Below are 17,288 nucleotides of genomic sequence, written 5' to 3' on the forward strand. Positions count from 1 at the left end.
ATTTTATCGGCCTGGAGTGCAGGGGGAGAAGTGGCCCTTATAAAAAATTTTGTTCATATCCCAGCCCTTGGCGACTAATCCTAGGCATAGGGACAATGGGCTCGAGACGCCCCTGTCCCAGCTTGCCGAGGCCCTGGCCTGGCAAATAGCCTTGATCCAAAAGCTGATGCGTGACAGGAGAGGAGGGGCTATAGATAAAGACCCCCATCTGAGAGAGTATGTCCCGGCCCCACAGATTAACGGGTAACCCTGGGACAATGAACGGTTGCACCGTCCCTGTCTGGCCATCAGGGTCAGTCCAGCGAAGGACCTTAGAACTTTGAAGGGTATTGGTAGATATTCCGATGCCCTGAAGGTGAGTAAGGGAGGGCTGACAGGGCCAAGACGAGGGCCAAGAAGATTGGGACAGGACCGTCGAATCTGCCCCGGAATCAATGATGCCTTCAAAGGGGCGGCCATCAAGCCTTAGTGTAAGATGGGGTCTATCAGAAGTTAAGCGTTGGACCCAAAAAGCGGAGGGGGGCAGGGAGGGAGTCGGGGTGGCGGGAGGAGAGACAACAGAGTCAGCCAGGGTTAACGGAAGGGCCCAGGCCAGAATCTGACCAGGAGAGATGGAGAGAGGGCCCTGGGTAGCGGCGGCAAGGAGGAGCGTAGGAGAAGGGAGCGGGTGTTTTAAAACGAGGGGATAGATGAGTAGCCCGATAAGGGCAGAAGAGGCACGGCCGAGGACCAGGAGGGGAAGAGGGGGAGGGTTTCCAAAGAGGGCGACAGGCAAGGACAAGGTTCCATCCTCGGGCGTCAGTATTGTAGAGGTGGTGGCACGGAAGTCCAATCCTGTGGGGGAGGGCAAGGGGCCGCCGCTGGAATGGGAGGAGGTTGGGTTTGGGAGGTGGGGTAGGAGGTCTGTGGATGGAAGCGGGTCTGTAAATTGGGGGGAGCCTGTGACACCGGTCCCGACGCAGGCTGGAATTGGATAGGGTGAGGGGCCCGGGACTGGCCCCCAGAGGAGTTTCCCGAACGCGGGGGGAGAGGGTTACCCATGGCATCAACAGTGGAACGGCAGGTGTTCGCCCAATGACGACCTCTACGGCAACGAGGGCAGAGCGTAGTAGGGGGGGGCCGGGCCACAGGTCCCCGGGATCCAGTGGGTGGCGGAACGACCGGCGGCTGTCCAGCCTGTGAGGGTGGGCGGTTACGCTCATTTGGGCAGGCGCGGGCAAAATGTCCCGGTTGGCCGCACCGGTAACAGGAGGCCCCGCTAGGGAGGGCTCCGACGGCCATAATGGCCTTGGTAAACTTATCAGTTAGGGGATCAACCTCTCGGCAAAGCTGAATCATCTCATCAAGATCCCTGCCCTTATATTTGTGTCTAAGAACTGCCTTACAGGCTGAGTTGGCATTTTCAAAGGCCAATTGTGTAAGAAATTTACTGTCTGTCTGGCCAGGACCAAGGGATCTTTCTGAAGCCTCCAGGAGGCGCGCAGCGAAGTCGCTGAAGGGCTCCTGAGGTCCCTGAAGAATCTTGGTAATAGGGGACAGGGCGGAGCCCGTGGAAGCAATAGTTCTCCAAGCAGCGAGAGCGGCAGAACTAGAATGTGAAAGTAAGGAAAAGGGGAGTGCACGCTGTTTTTCGTCAGTGGCATATTTGCCCTGGCCAAGGAGTTTGTCAAGAGACCATTCACGGGTCTCGCGATGTCCCTGCTGTACGTTTTTTCGGATAAGGTCACGGCAACGATCAGCCCAGTCCGCCCTCCAAGAAAGGAACTGTCCTCGAGTGAGGACAGTCTGTGCAGTGGTGATCCACTCGTTGGGCGTTAGATGACCTCCATCTGCCAAATCATCAAGGAGGGAGAGTGTGAACGGCGCATTAGGTCCGTAACTACGGACAGCCGTGTTAAGTTTTTCTAGCTTTTTAAATTTGAGTTTATGATAAGCAGTGGGGGTAGGGTCAGGAGCCGTTCCACCACCTTTCTGTTCTCCCTCCGAACCTGAGGAATCATGCTCACTATCAGAATCTACAAGGGCCGCGGACGACTGGGAGGGTGTAGGGGCAGGTGGGTCTCCCAAAGCAGCGCCTGAATCAATGGCCTCAGTTTTCGCCCCGCTCAGGGCGGGCTGGCTCTGGGAACGGGTGACAGGGAAAATAAACGGAGCTGTGGAGGAAATGCGCGTTGTTAAAAGCGAAAGCCGTTGTTGAAGCTGAAGAATCTTCGTCGCATGGGAGATCTGGTGTTGGAGATGAGCCTCCGTCTGGCAAAAGCAGTTTGGGAGGGAACAAGGTGGCGGGAGCCGGGAGGCAGGGTAGGGCTTAGTAAGGGGAGGGGGAAGAGTGAGCAAGGTAGAGGAGGGAAAGGTTGGCGCCGCGCGGAGGAGGCCATCATCGGAATGATGTCGAGCAGCCTCCTCCTCAAGGGTGGCAGCAGCATCCGGATCCAAGGGCTCATCTGGGGCCTGAGAAAGGAGAATGGCGGAATGGCGGGAGGCGCGTGAAGGGGCGGCCGACGGAGAAGGAACAGGAGAGGCTGGCGGACCGGATCGGACAGAGGGTGCCCTTTTTGGGGGAAAAACAGGGGCACAAAGTGGTGAACACCCGCGTTCCATAGCGGAAATGGGGTCCTCATGGGTGGGAGGAAGCGACGGATAGAGACGGCGGGAGGAAGGGGAAGGCTTGGACGCAGGCGCAGGGGAAAGATTTTTTAAGGGCTCTGAGGATGTAGGAAGAGAGGAACCCTGCAAAGAGGAACAGGAAGGAACACGAGAAGGAGGGAGAGATTCGCGCAGGCAGAGTTCAGCCACGGAGAGGAGCTGCCTCTCTCCGCTTTCGTTTTCGCCGGACTCAATTATGTCCCGTATAAGGCCCCAATAAGAAAAAATACTGTTCGACACCGCTGTATTACCATCTTTTTTAATAAGTGCATTAAGCTCACGCCCCACCTTCTGCCACTTTTCAGAATGAATAGTAGGTCCATCAATCATGAACCAGGGACAGGTCTGGTCAATAAAAACAAAAAACTCAATCAAATGTTTCTTTTTTACCCTAATACCTCTCTCTCTGAGTACGTCCTTTAAGCCTTTTATGAACTTTGCTTCCTTGGACAGCGAATGGCCCATTCTTGAGATATGCGAACGGATGACTCACCTAATGACGAAGCCGGCCGGGCGAGCTCGGCTGGTCATGAAAACTCCTGTGGACCGGTCCCTTAATCCGTTCGGGGAGAAACCCGCACCTCGAGTCCCTTCGTGGTCGCCAGATGAAATTAATCCATGTAACGATAATTAGTCCACCAACCAGTCCAGCTGGTCAGTTATTGGGGGATCGAGGGGGGTCGCAACCTGTACATAAAGACATGGGCGGGAGAGAGACAGTAGCTCAAGCGAACAATTGCTTGTCAAGAGCTCGTTTATTAAAGGTAAGGGCAGGCTTTTTAAAACCTGCTTTAGGGCGGGCGGGGTACGCAAGGGAGTAGTGGAAAAGTACAAAATCTTCTGGGTTGAGCCCCGGGAACATTTGCAAGGGGAGGGGTCTTCCAGGTGAGACAAAGCAGGATGTCTCTGTGAATATCTTAGGATCAGATCGCTGTCTTCTCAGGACTAAGCCGGATGCCTTGCATACCTAATGAGTGGCCCAGCAGGATGTTTGCTGCAAATACTGAATGGGTGGGAGTCGGCCTCAGGCCTTTTGGTCCCTGGCATATGAGTGTTTTGCCTACATATTTATATGTCCATGCACCCAAAAGAGGGCATTGCACCCTCTGGAACTGGAGTTATAGATGGTTGGGAGTCACCAGGTAGGTGTCTTCTGCAAGAGCAGCAAGTGCTCTCAACCGCTGAGCCATCTCTTTAGCTCTCCTCTGTCCATTTTAATAGGAAGCCTCATGTTTATTTTATAGGGAGGCACTTGATGTGTGCCAAAAGGGACAAGTCATAGACTTAGAAGAACTGACGGAAGTGTCCCAGGTCTAAGCTTCAGTCAACTTTGACAGTCAGTGTCATTTGTTTGCTTAACCAGCATAGAACGGATGACCTTGGCACAGCAGACAGTTTCTACAATGGGATGTATTTTGCAAATAGATGTTACTATCTACACTAAATTATGCTTATAAATATTATTTAATATAGCAAGAATGCCACAAATAGTGACAATTCTTTCAGTAGGATTTCCCCCCACTGTATATTCAGGCAGTAGCTACCCAGTAAATGAAGCTGTACCCAGTGCAAAAACCACACAAGTCTGGCTTTTCATTGACTTTCATCATCAGGTTCTAACTGCTTATTTGGTAAAAAGATAAAACATAATATCTTATTCTCTGATCTAGTTTTTTTAAATAAATATTACTAAGAGAAAAATCAATATTTAAGAAAACATTCGGAAAGGAGCACGTTGTTAACTAGAGGGGCTGGCCCTCTGGCCCCTGGAAGGCATGGGTCCTCACCAGGCCCACCCTGCCTTGTCACTACCTGCTGGGACACCGATGCTGTTGTTTATGTTGCTCAACTTGCTGCTGGGAGGAGAGTGCAGGGGTGTGGAAGTGCCCAGAGGCTGTAAGCACAGTGGTCAAGCACAGAGTGCTGGCAGGGCAGCCAGTGCCCAGGGACAGGTGACGTATAGCAGTCTGGAGCACTCATAGGTCCTGCCTCTGGACATGATAACTCTGAGCAACAACAAAATATCTGAGATGAAGAATGATTCACTTTCTGAATTAAGTCTCCTCGAAGGACTTCCCTGGTCCCTGCAGCCACCAGAAGCCATGTTGATTGATGTCTATGATTCATGCTTCTGCCAAAAGCTATGTTGATGTCCGTGGTTTGTGCTGACACAGGAGGCCATTATAGATGTCTGTGACCTATGCTGCTGCCGACTGCTATGGTCAAGGAAGCTTGTTTTGTAGTGATATCGATGAGTGAAGACTCATAATTGATAATGAGAGACATTGAAGGCTTCTGTGACAACTGCCCCTGTGCCCCTCCTCTAATAAATGGCCTGGACAGGAGTTGAAGAAAGCCCTTAAAAATTGTGATAAAGATGGTGAAATGTAGCTTTCTCTTTATAGTTGATGGCTCCGGGCAGGTGTGTGTGTGTGTGTGTGTGTGTGTGTGTGTGTGTGTGTGTGTGTGTGTGTTGGGTGGGGGATGTCTTAGTTTTCTTTAAGGGGCTGGCCACTGGGTGTTTAACCATACTCCAGTGAGTGCAGGGGCAACACAAATTAGACTTTTGGTGGAAGAGGGCACATGGGTGGGAGGGTGAACTTGGGAGGAATGGGAAGCAAGTGTGATCTGTGTGCATTGTATGAAATTCCAAAATAATTAATACAACTATTTTTTGGGAAAGAACTTTCTCATTGTAAACAATTTTACCTCAGAATGTCAAACTGTGACCATGGAAATTTTTACTAACCTGTCATAGCAACTTAGTGACACATGTGCCATTTTTTCTTTATATTTCAACTTTCACACACCTTTGGTGGCATACTATAGCCTTCTTGTCTTGTCATCATCTTTTATTTTTCATTTTAGAACAATCCTTTATCTTGGAACAGAATTTTATTTTTTCACACAAAAATTCTTTCTCATTGAAAAGCATTGCATTTTTCATTAGCTGTCTGTAACTGAAAACATACTTTCTATCTGTACCCTCTCTGTTGCTTTCCTTGATTGAGGTCTCTTGTCTTATTTTTGCAGAAAATTTCCAGGAGACAGTGTTTTTTTTGTTTTGTTTTTTTGTTTTTTTGTTTTTTGTTTTGTTTTGTTTTTCAGTCTTGACAAGATAACTGCACTCCAAAATTAAAACTCAGGAAGCTGAAAGTAGCACATTATATCTTTAACATTGTATAATTATAAATATAATCAAAACACAGTGACAGGTATTCTTTTAACAAATTTAAGTTAATCATGTGTTTATTATAAGAGACACCCATCAGTTGCTTTTCTGAAATAGGGTTTTAGAAGACAACTACAATCAGGATGAGAATCACATATTCCTGTCCTACCTTTCACAAATCTTTCCTTTACTTTTGAATGACCTCCTTGCCTTGGTAGTAACCATGGGAATTGTTTAGGGAATACTTTCCAAAGTTATTTTACCCCTATTTAAAGCTGAAGGGGTAGAGATACATTATTGTCTTAAATACATTGTAAAAACAAAATGATCTAATGTCTATTGGGATTACCTATAAACCTAAAGTTTTTTTTTATAAGCCTTTAAGAAGACTAAGAAGGTTTTAAAATAACAGTTTTTCTTCTTAGAGCCAAATAAGTTTTAAACTTATCTTATTTTGGATTGGCTAAGAAAAGATCCTGACTACCCCCCTCCTGCCCAACAGTTTGTAATCAGTCAAAAAATTATCCTAAAAATGTTTGTATTATATAGCTGTATGCACACATGCACATATGTGTGAGCACACATACATATACACATATGCATGCACACAGACAGACAGACTTACACACACACACACACACACACACACACACACACACACACACACACACAGACCTACACACATACTGACCCTGAGGAAACACTCCTTTGTTGCCCCAGTGTAATGCAGGAGGCCTCTCTAGTCATGTTGATTTCTCTGCTGGTTTTAGCTGCTTCTTCAGCACCAGGCTGAATGCTCTACTGTCTTGAAATGTTTTCTGCAAAATAAACAAATAAACCAGTCCATCACCTTTAATGAAACACTTCTTCACTGAAGTATCACATGACCCCTGTTCCAGTGTCTCCAAACACTGTCTCCAAACACTTCCATCTGAATGGCCCATTTAAGTTCTACTTTGGCCACTCAATGGCTTTCCTAAGGCAAAGTTCCAAGCTTTTTCATATTCTAGTTACATGCATCAAAGTAAAATTTTCTCAAATTGCTGACAAAACTCACAGATCTCACCTTAGAGAAGTAGAGTAATTTTATGAGGTAAATTTGGGTAACCATGGCCAAGAACATGGGCTCATGTTGCCTCAAGCAACGTATTCCAACATGAAAATGCTTTCGTGAAATTTGGTAGCTATAGAAGAGAAGAAGTCACAATTCGAGGGATAGTCCAAGTCTGTAGGCGGATACAGCAGAGTGAGAGAGTCTCCGCTGCTGGCCTCGGATGCTATCTGATGACATTCTTGAGTCTGGGTAGGTGGGATGCTGTGGTCTGTAAATTTAACATAGTCAAGAAAATTTTACCTGATCCTCAAAAGGATTTTATGTCAGACACAGGGGTGAACAATGAAGCTAATAAAGGGAGTAAAGACTGCCCAAGGCAATCTTGACTCTAGATCTGTGATACTCCAATTCCTTCCAATCACTAAGTTCCAATCAGCCCAATTCACTCTGTAGAATCTTTAATAGAGATGTGGCTTTTTTTCTGGACATTTTACAATACTAACTATAAACAAAAGTAATTTCTATGAGCATTTGAACAGTTGCAGCTTTGCTAGAATTATAGGAATGCCCTTATCGCCTCTGTAAGCTACCCATCCCTTCAGCATTTAACTGGCCACCCACAATGTCCGATTGCTTTCCTGACTCATAGACGGCATCACCATCTGCTGCCCTTGTGTCCAGTTTCTCTTTGTTCTTAAATTAGCAATAAGGCCGTGGGAGGCAGACTTACTCTTTCTTAGTTCTCAGTTCGTCTCTCAGTAGAGTATGTTAGTCCTGCTCTCCCTCCTCTTCTTCAGTGACACAGTGGAAATTATGTTGCCAAGTGATCCCCCAAGTTCTCTTCCATTTACTTCTTCATGTATTTCCCAGCTTCCTGTCACTTTGTTGGACTGCCTTCTCCTCCTCTCCATCATCATCATCATCATCATCATCATCATCATCATCATCACCACCACCATCATCATCATCGTCATCATCTACAGTCACATCTATCAGGCAAGTCCCCTCACACTCATTTTTTTCTCCTCTTTATTTTTATTGACAGTGTAGTGAAAGTTTGTTCCAATGTATTGTTCCAAACCCTGAGAATAATCAGTGTTTTTATGATGTACACCTTTCTAAAAAAAAAACACCAAGAAAACCCAACTCTAAACACCTCAAGCCATTGTGAGAGTAGATCATTTCATCCGTGTGACCAATGATGACAGGGATGGAACTTAACCTAGGGCCAAGAGCCATTTGCAGCACATTGTTTCTGTCTCTTGTATATTCCTTAAATCATTTCTTGAGGTAGATGGAATAAATGTCCATTGTGGGTGAGTTATTTCCTGCAAAACAGCACTCATAAATATTTAATTCCCTTTATCTATAAATGGACCTTATTTGGAGATAGAGCCACTGTCAATATATGTTAGGACAAAGTCATACTAGGTCCTAAGCTCAATATGACCAAGGCCTCTCAACGAAGAGAAGAGTCAGAGGCACAGACACATACAGAAAGATGATGCAAAGACACAGAAAAACAGTAACAAACAAAGCCCCTGACCACACAGATTGGAATGACATCTGTGAATCAAGAATTGCCAAAGATTGTTGGTATCCACCAGAGGTTAGATAGCCACACACAAAAAAAATTTCTCCTTCCAGTATTTGAAGAATGCATAGCCCCTTTGACAACTTGAATACCTCCAGGAATAAAAGAGAATAAGAATAAGTTCTGGTGTTTTGAGACACCAAGCTTATGGTACTTTGCTAGAATAACCCTAAAAAGCCAACTCAGTCTCAAGGCTTAGAAATGCTAATTTACCTGATAGTGAGTGCTTCCAGCAGGGAAAGTCAAACTCTAGATAAGTTGTACAATAACACAAGCAGTTCTGTGGGATAGAAGAATGTGTAAATGTTTAAAAAATATTTCATAGGAAAAGTCAAAACAAAACAAAATAGAAGAGAAACTGTCTAGATCAGGTTTCTGCTTCTACTGGGCCTTGTGGAGCATTGTGAATTGGGAGTGAATTCCCAAAAGGGATGGTGGCTAGAGATTGCTGTATTTCTCAGGCTGACTTGACCATGGGAGTCTTTCCTTTGACAAAGCATCTCATGGGATTCGTGTTCTGTCAAAAGTCCTTTGGGAAGTGCAGAATTAAATAATCAAAACCATTTTTTTACATTGTATTCATACCACATAATTTTCTTAGGATGTAACAACTTTAATGGTGTTTATTCATTGCACATGGTGACGAGTTTCATAAATATAATTTATTTCAAGCATATTGTATGCTTCTAAAAAAATAATAAACCAACTATTTTTGTGAGTCACATTTTTACATGAGTGTCTGAAGGGAAATTGGAAAACATTCTTGCTACATCTGAAATTAGTTTTGATATCTCTGGGTAGTTTAAACTCATGCTTTTCCTATATGTTATTTTATTCTTTGGATTATTATGTGGGCTCTCAGGGACTCTCAGTCAAAAGTCATTATGAAAATGCCTATAATTGAATAAAATTGTTAATGGATTTATATTAAGAGAGTGTACATTATTGGCAAGGTGAATTTCTATAATTTTATGTTGCCTAAGAGTTTATTTTAAATTTAATTGTAAAGGTTAGAGAGATGACTCAATGGTTAAAAGTATCTACTGTTTATAAAAAACAGTAGGATCAGAGTTAGGTTCATAGCACCCATGCTGGCTTACGATTGCTAGTAACTCCAACTTTGGGTGATCTGATGCCTCTGGTTTCTTTGAGCACTCATGTGCACACCCCCCCCCCCACTGCCCCCAATACATAAACTAGTAAAAATAAATATACATATTTAATTTTTTTCATATCAGACTAAGGACTCAATAACTCTTGAGAGTTTGATTCTTTCACCTCACAGAGAGGTCTTCAGTGTGATTGACCCAATGGCTGCCGCAGCCTCCCATCTCCTGATGACGGCTTCCTGTAGGGCAGTTAATACACCCTACTTGGCTGTCCTCACCGGCCACTGTATCCCATGTGCACTGTGAAGATAGACAGTGCTACTTATGGGTCTTGTGTCTGCTTTCCTTAGCTCCGCTGTTGAGTTCCTCTCTCTCCCTACCCTTACCTTCTGACTTGGGTGTGTGTGGCTTCTAGCCAAGCTCTGTACCTGCCAGGAACTGTAAGTAACATCTTTTTACTTCTATCTTGTGTCTCTCCTAATTGTAGAAGGGGTGCTTCCATCTTCCATTTAAACAGCTGGAATATGAGTATCTCGGCAAGGAAGTGTTAGAAAGGAATTATTATAGGCTTCACGCTGCTGTGAAGTCATCTGAGAACAGATTTAAAAGAAGACAGAGTTTGCAGAAATAAACGTGGTCATTAGTTCTGTACTAGATTCTGGAAACAGGGAAACTAATACCTAAGAATACATTGCTCAAATTCTCTCTCTCTCTCTCTCTCTCTCTCTCTCTCTCTCTCTCTCTCTCTCTCTCTGTGTGTGTGTGTGTGTGTTCTTTCTAGTTATTCAGGGGGCCTTTCCACACTCAGGGACTGCTCTGTGGTATTTATGCAGGTGCAGCCAAAAGTTTTTACTCTTAGCTAAGAAAAAGCTAAGGACAACATGATTACTTGTGACAGCTCCACTTAATGAACTCAAAATTAAAACCAGAACAAAAACAATCTAACCTTTTTCTGGGGTTAGACACAAATTTTGGAAAGTCATCCCTAATTCTAGCACCCTGGCAAAGCTAACCGCTGCTCCTGGCACATATAATATAAGGGCTCTGAGTCTTCCTCCATGGCTTTGCTCAAGTGTCCTGTGCTTGCTGGCTTGGGAGATTCCTCTGACTCCTTTTGGGGATGAGGAGGGAATTTGATTCATGAAAGGGGTTGTAGTTAGAGCATCTGTACTTTTCTAACTCACAGGACAAGTTCATGTGCATCATAAGGACTGTCCCAGTGGGGCAGACCGCATTATTATGGAAATGTAACAATCATTGATTATGACAGGAGTGAGCCTTGTGGGGTAATTGTTGAAATAAAATGACTTTTTTTAATGCTATAAAGGATTAATTTTTTTGTTGTCATTTCTAAAGAGCTAGGTTTTTTTTTTCTGGTATGTATAAAGACCTCAGCAGAAGCGTGTTGATGAGAAGCCAATGTATGATGTTTATGAGATGGTGTCTGCCATAACCAAGCACTAGATGGAGCTTGGGGAATCCTGTGGAAAAGGGAGAGGAATAATTATAGGAGCCAGAGCGGTCAAGGACACCACAAGAGCAAGGTCTTCAGAATCAACTAAGCAGAGCTCATAGGGGCTCACAGAGACTGAAGTCCCAATCAGGGAGCTTATATAAGTCTGACCTATGTTTATGTTCTTGTGGGACTCCCAACAGTGGGAAGGGGTGTCTCTGAATTTTTTGCCTGCTTCTGGAACTCTTTTCTTCCTACTGGGTTGCTTCATCCAGCCTTGATATGAAGTATATGCCTAGAGTTATCGTTGTGCCATGTTTGGTTGATATCCCTGGGAGGCCTGCTCTTTTCTAAAGGGCAATGGAAGACAAGTGGATCTTGGGAAAAAGGGAGGTATGGGGAGAGACTGGGAGGAGAAAAGGGAAGGGAAATTGCAGTCAGATTGCAGAATCAATCAATCAATCAATAAGATGATGTCTATGGCTGGTAATATGGCTCAGTAGGTATAGGTGATTCCAGCAAATTCCAAGCACCCAAGTTTGATCCCTGGGATCCACATGGTAGAAAGATAGAGCAAACTCCCTCAGGATGTCTTTTGACTTACACACATGCAGTATGACCTTTGTGTGTGTATGTGTGTGTGTGTGTGTGTGTGCGTGTGCGTGTGCATGTGTGTGTGTGTGTGTGTGTGTGTGTGTGTGAATGTGTGTGTGTGTATGGACAGTTGTACATGTCTTCACTCATGTACACTTGCGTGCACATGCAAGGAATTAATATAATGAAAAAATTAAAAGACCGATGTCTGGAATTAATTATGCAACACAAACTTAAGCATTGTTGGGATATGGGAAGAAAATTTGATTTTGGAGTGCTTTCCCCCCTAAAAGCTATTAAACTTTGTGAGCAATTAGTAAAATTCAAAACAGTATCTATGAGCCATATTTTTAAAAATTACAAAAAAAAAATTTGCTTTCTTCCCTTTGACCATCAAAAGACCATGGTTAGTTCAAAAACGACAGAGGGAAAGAAGGGACATTGTGTCAGGAAATAGAGGTGGCTGCAATGCAGCAGTGCATAAGACAAGAGAGACTGAGGAAGGTCAGAGCGTGCGTTCTGTTCTGTCTTGTGTAAATCTGCCTGTTTCTACAGTCAGCAGCCCGTCCCACAGATTGCACCAGAGGCCGCCCCACTTCTGACACCCAAAAGCTGGGGAATTTCCATAAACATTCAGAGTGAGGATTCAAGTAACACACTCCTAGAATTTGGCTACAAGTGTCTTTTTAGTTGTTGATCATGATGCAAAGTTAAAATATCGATGAATTTTGGTAGTATTTATTTCTCAAGGCCCTCCTGAGGTCTTTTCCATGGAGGCTCATGAATTTTTCTCCGATACCATCATTTCCAAAAGACGAAATATCTAGCATTCACACCACATGGAGGCTGCCCTGAGGATCTTTTTAAAGGTGCCAGTTTTTATTTTATTTTTTTGTTTTTTTTCTTTTTAGTTCTCCCATTGGGGCATAAAGGAATAGAATGCAGGACCAGAAGCAACCCCCAAGCACCCCTGCTTAGAAACTCATAGGGAGGTGATTGGTGATGCGAGAAAGCCAGTCAGTGGCAGGGCAGGTGTCTTAGTCAGTGCTCTATTGCTGGGAAGAGACTCCGTGGCCATGGCAACTCTTATAAAGGAAAACATTTAATTCAGAGGTTTAGTCCGTTATCATCATGGCGGGAAACATGACAGCATGTAGGCAGACACGGTGCTGGAGAGAAACTGAGGGGTCTACATCTGGAACCAAACGCAACAGGAAGAGAGGGTTGAGCCACTGGGCCTGGCTTGAGCGTCTGAAACCTGAAAGCCCATCCGCAGTGACACACTTCCTCCGACAAGGCCACACCTCCTAATAGTGTCATCCCGTGGTGAGTGCGGGTGAGGGACATTTCCGTTCACAGCAGCAGGGGATAGTGGCAGGTTGAGGGGTTTGGACTTCCCTTGCTTCTTCTTATTACCGTCTTTGCTGATGTTGTGGATGATGATGAAAAAGAAGTTTCCTGTGTGACAGACAAAACTGTGTTGTTTCTTAAACAGTGGTACCGGGGTAGGATGTGTCTCTGGCTACAGAGAAGACTTGGAACTCCCTGAATTGGAAAGATAAAAGTAAGCAACTCCTCGGCGCGCCCCTCCATTGTTACAGACTGATCTCTCCAGCAAAGACAAGGATTATTGCAATCTGGATAGAAACAAAGATCAGGGTAAGTGTACAGATCTTTAGGAGACAGATGCTCAGAAGATGTCAAGGCTTTGGCTGTCCGTGGTCTGCTCTTATGGCTGTATGAGAGAGGTGTTGCTACAGGCATGGGGCATTCATAGGAAATCCTTCAAATTACCCCATCAGTCCTGGCTTAACATCATGCTAACTCCCCAATGCTGTTGTGGAAATTTCGTGGATGAGTTTTGCCAAATGTAACTTTTATTATAGCTCCTTCTGTAATAGCAAGCTAACTCCTGGCTCTTCAGTTCGTTGACTGTTTTATAGTGGTACATAGAATGTCTGAAGAGCTTCTTTCCTCTCCCTATAGCTCTTTCTACTACCTCACTATGTAGCCCTGGTCAGCCTCAAACTTGAAATTATCCCATTTCAGCCTCCTGAGTGTAGGGTTGGATGTACAGCCCATTTTACCCTAAAAGATCTTATTCCTAAACATTTTTAATTCATGAACTCATCCAAATTCACACAGTTTGTATCAGCATAAATATCTTTTATTTTTTTCTCAGCTTGAAGGTCTATCTGAGGACAGTTTATTCAGCCCTCCTGACATTTTATTTCTAGAAGAAATTTATATATCAAGAACAAATTCAAGTCAGTGACAGTATAACCCTAGCAATTTCTTGTTTTTCTTTTTTACTCATGGGCCAGTAACAAATCAATTTAAGTTAGGAGTGTACCAGAGGAGACACTAGAAGGCCCATGAGGGTATAGTAATTTCCTAATAGAGGTACCAGATCTTTTTCTAACCCTGAGGTGGCATGCTTACAGAGTGTACAGTGTTGTAGATATGCCTGGAGGAAAGTGACTGAGTGTTCCCTCCCGTGACCAATAGAAGAAGCAGGGAAATTACTAAGTTTAGTTAGGGCCCTAGAGCTAACACTGTCAAGTTGGCTTAAGGCTTCTAAAAGCTCTGCTGCCCCATATGACTTAGCCAAGACAGGAACACAGGGGCCAGTAGACCTAAGGAAAGACCAGAATACCAAAATGGGTCTCTGATGTGTTGTCTGTAGCTTAGTTGGCACTCTTGCAGGCTTGTTCAGACTTTGTCTGGATGAAAAGAAAAGTGATGTTGTGAGCCTAGACTCTTACAAGAAAAAAAAAATCTTCTGGCACATAGGCGTTACAGTAAGTTTGGTGTTTAAACATAAGCCTGCTTCTATTAGTTCTTTTGGTATTTAACTTTAATTATCTGCTCTTTTAGAGTTTTATGGACATATACAGACCCGCCATTCCTTGTCAGCTCCTCCCAGAAGTTTCCCATCTCCCACCCAAGCTCATATTCTGTTTTTTTTTTTTTACAGCCCATTAAGTGTAGTTAGTACCGTCTGCATGTGCATGTGGGTAAGGACAATCATTGGGGTTTGGGCAACTTAGGAGGAGCCTAGAAAGAAAGCTGGGCACTCTTTTCCAATCCATCAGCTGCCAATAACTCTTAGCTAGGGGGTCGGGCCTTGTGAGCTTTTTCTCTACCCAATAAGCATGCTTTTAAGAACCAAACACAAAACCATAACCCTTGGAATGTATTTTTAATAGCATGTTTTACTTAATTATAGTTAACTATGCAAAAAGTTTTATTTTCATTTATCAACATTTTATGACTAAGTTCAATAAATAAAAGAGTGCTCATATGAGTTTTAAGTTAATTACAATTTACAGAATATTTAGCAGTCTGATTATCCGTGTTGTCTTTCTTGTCACAGGGTGAGGAAGATGATCTGTTAGAAGCCACTGGTAGCAACATGAACACAATTTGAGCTCCAAAAGACAGGTAAAGGGCCTTTAATTCTGACTTGGGGGACTGAATTTGGAAAAGGAAGAATAAAGAATAGTTGTTCAAAAGACAAGATCTAAGCCCTACATATCTACAGTCAAGAAATAGCTATTGGCAGTATTGTAAAAACCACAACAACCAATAGTTACTAGGAGCATACCTTTGATTTTTGGGAAAGCAGGGGATTTTTCTAAAAATGGCTTAAAAGGATATTTAAGAAGACAAAAATAACTATATTTTGTTGACAAAAATTACTCATGGGCATGAAATAATAATTATTTTAGACAAAACCCCAAATTTTAATTTTACTTGTTTTGTGTAACGCTTGTATAACAATCTCTAATAGGTCTTTTATTAGTATGCCTGTATTAAATATATCAAATGTATACATATATGGAAATAGCTAGTATTTTAAAAGTCTTTGGCATGCTTCCCCTGCCCTGCCAGCCACCTGAGCTGGACAGAGATGCTAATCTCATCCTTATGTTGAGTCTCTTTGCAGTGAAAACAGAGATCCATGGCTATTTAACGTACTGGGAGTAAGTCCCAGCTGAGTGTTCAGCCCCAAATAGGATACTGTAGCATCCTGCTTAAAGCTCAGGGGGAGAACTAGGGAGAAGAAAGAGCTCGGGGCCTGGGGCCATGTTCATGATGGGAACACCAGCTCAAAGCAGCTGTGGTTGGGTGCACAGGGCCTACATGAGGCCGGCTTTGTCAACAGCCAGCCACAGGTCCTGCAGGGGCTCCTGGCCCTAGCCTCTCTGATGAACAGATGCATTCTCGAGGTGAGGTAGTTGTTGCCAGTTGTGTACCCACCAGGTTTTAATGGATCATTTAAAACCAGTGGTCATACAAACATCCCAGTTAAAACCAGTGGTTATCAAAACAAAAGACAAGACGTTAATGCAGGCAGAGCAGGTGCGGGGGTGATGTGTGTGCTCTGTGGGTACTTGAGAAGAGTGTATATTCTGCTACTGCCCAGTGAACTGTTCTCTAGATGCCAGCTCCAGTTGTGGCTTTTAGTTTCTTAGCATCCTTCCTAAGTGTCTGTATACTTGCTGTTTATCGGTCCCTGAGAGGGGACCATATGACCACTAACGGGTTTGTCTCCCTAGTTCTGTCAGTTTTGCTGCACATATTTACAGCTCTGTTGCTTGGTGCCTCTCTCTTGGAACTTGTATGTCTTCAGAGTGGAGAAGTTATTGGTAGAGACTATTTCTTTTATTTTCTGTTTTCTGGTAATTTTCTTTGATCTTAACTCTGGAGCCATTTGTAACTTGTTTTGATTTGAGTAACTTAACTTTGTAGCCAGTGATGCTATCTGAGGTGTAGAGTCAGACTTTCTCTGACGCAGCAGCGGTAAAATAATGTCAGGGAGTCTTTTAATATAGTTTAAAGCTTGGGACATTTGCTGGGCAGTCTCCAGCTAGCTTTCTTGCTTAGCCTGACCAACAGTCCCACCATGTGCCTGCTCTTCCTCTCTGCTATGCTGCGGTCCATCCATTCACCTCTGTCTCCACTGGCGAGTCTTCTGCACCTCATCCCTCTCTCGGAACTTCTACCTTCCACTTCCTGCCCAGATGTTGGCATTCAGATTCTTCATTACAACCAATAGGCAGGTGAGGAAGACTGAGTGTTTACAAAATATAAGACCGGTGATGGACCACAGAAACAACAATACCAAGATCTAGCTAGTACTTAGCTCTTTGCTGGTTTAGTTGAATATACAGAGACACACCTTCACACGATGTACCCCAAGAGAAGTGAGTTTCTTGTGGGCAGCATATACGTAGGTCTTTTGTTTTTACATTTCAATTGTCTAATCCATGTTTTTATTTGTGTATTTAGACCATTAAATTTTAGTGCACTTATTAATATATTGGGGTTATAAATCCTTCCGCCCCCCCCACACCCTGGTTATATTATTTGTTTCCTTTTCCCTGCCTTCACATTGGTTCACATTTGGTTAGTTTTTAAGTATATATTTTTGTATAGTTTTTTCAGTTTATGCTGTTATATTATATAAAAATTCTTATTACAATCTCTTAGCATTTTGTCAGTTCAAATATGCTATAGGATCTTATCCCCTTTATGTACTTTTATTTCCCTTCATGTATAATGCACTAGTTAGTACCTTCTCTACATCCATTTAAAACCACATCAGACCGTGATATAGGTTTGTTTCAAGCATCAACTATAACTTAGACTTGAAAAGGAAA

The 17,288-nt window shown here is 43.6% G+C and overlaps 1 protein-coding gene across 2 annotated transcripts in view; it reads left to right on the forward strand.

The window, feature by feature from the left end:
* CYSLTR2 (cysteinyl leukotriene receptor 2) overlaps positions 1–17,288 on the forward strand; it is a 37,357-nt gene that overhangs the window by 18,069 nt on the left and 2,000 nt on the right. For both annotated transcript variants that reach the window (XM_084768005.1, XM_084768006.1), the window contains 3 exons: positions 7,743–7,868; positions 13,118–13,281; positions 14,999–15,066. The gene's annotated coding sequence lies outside the window, so the exon portion shown is untranslated. The remainder of the gene's footprint in view (positions 1–7,742; positions 7,869–13,117; positions 13,282–14,998; positions 15,067–17,288) is intronic.

The sequence above is a fragment of the Acomys minous genome (assembly GCF_964271855.1).
Source record: "Acomys minous genome assembly, chromosome: 18".
In the NCBI taxonomy this organism is placed as follows: domain Eukaryota; kingdom Metazoa; phylum Chordata; class Mammalia; order Rodentia; family Muridae; genus Acomys; species Acomys minous.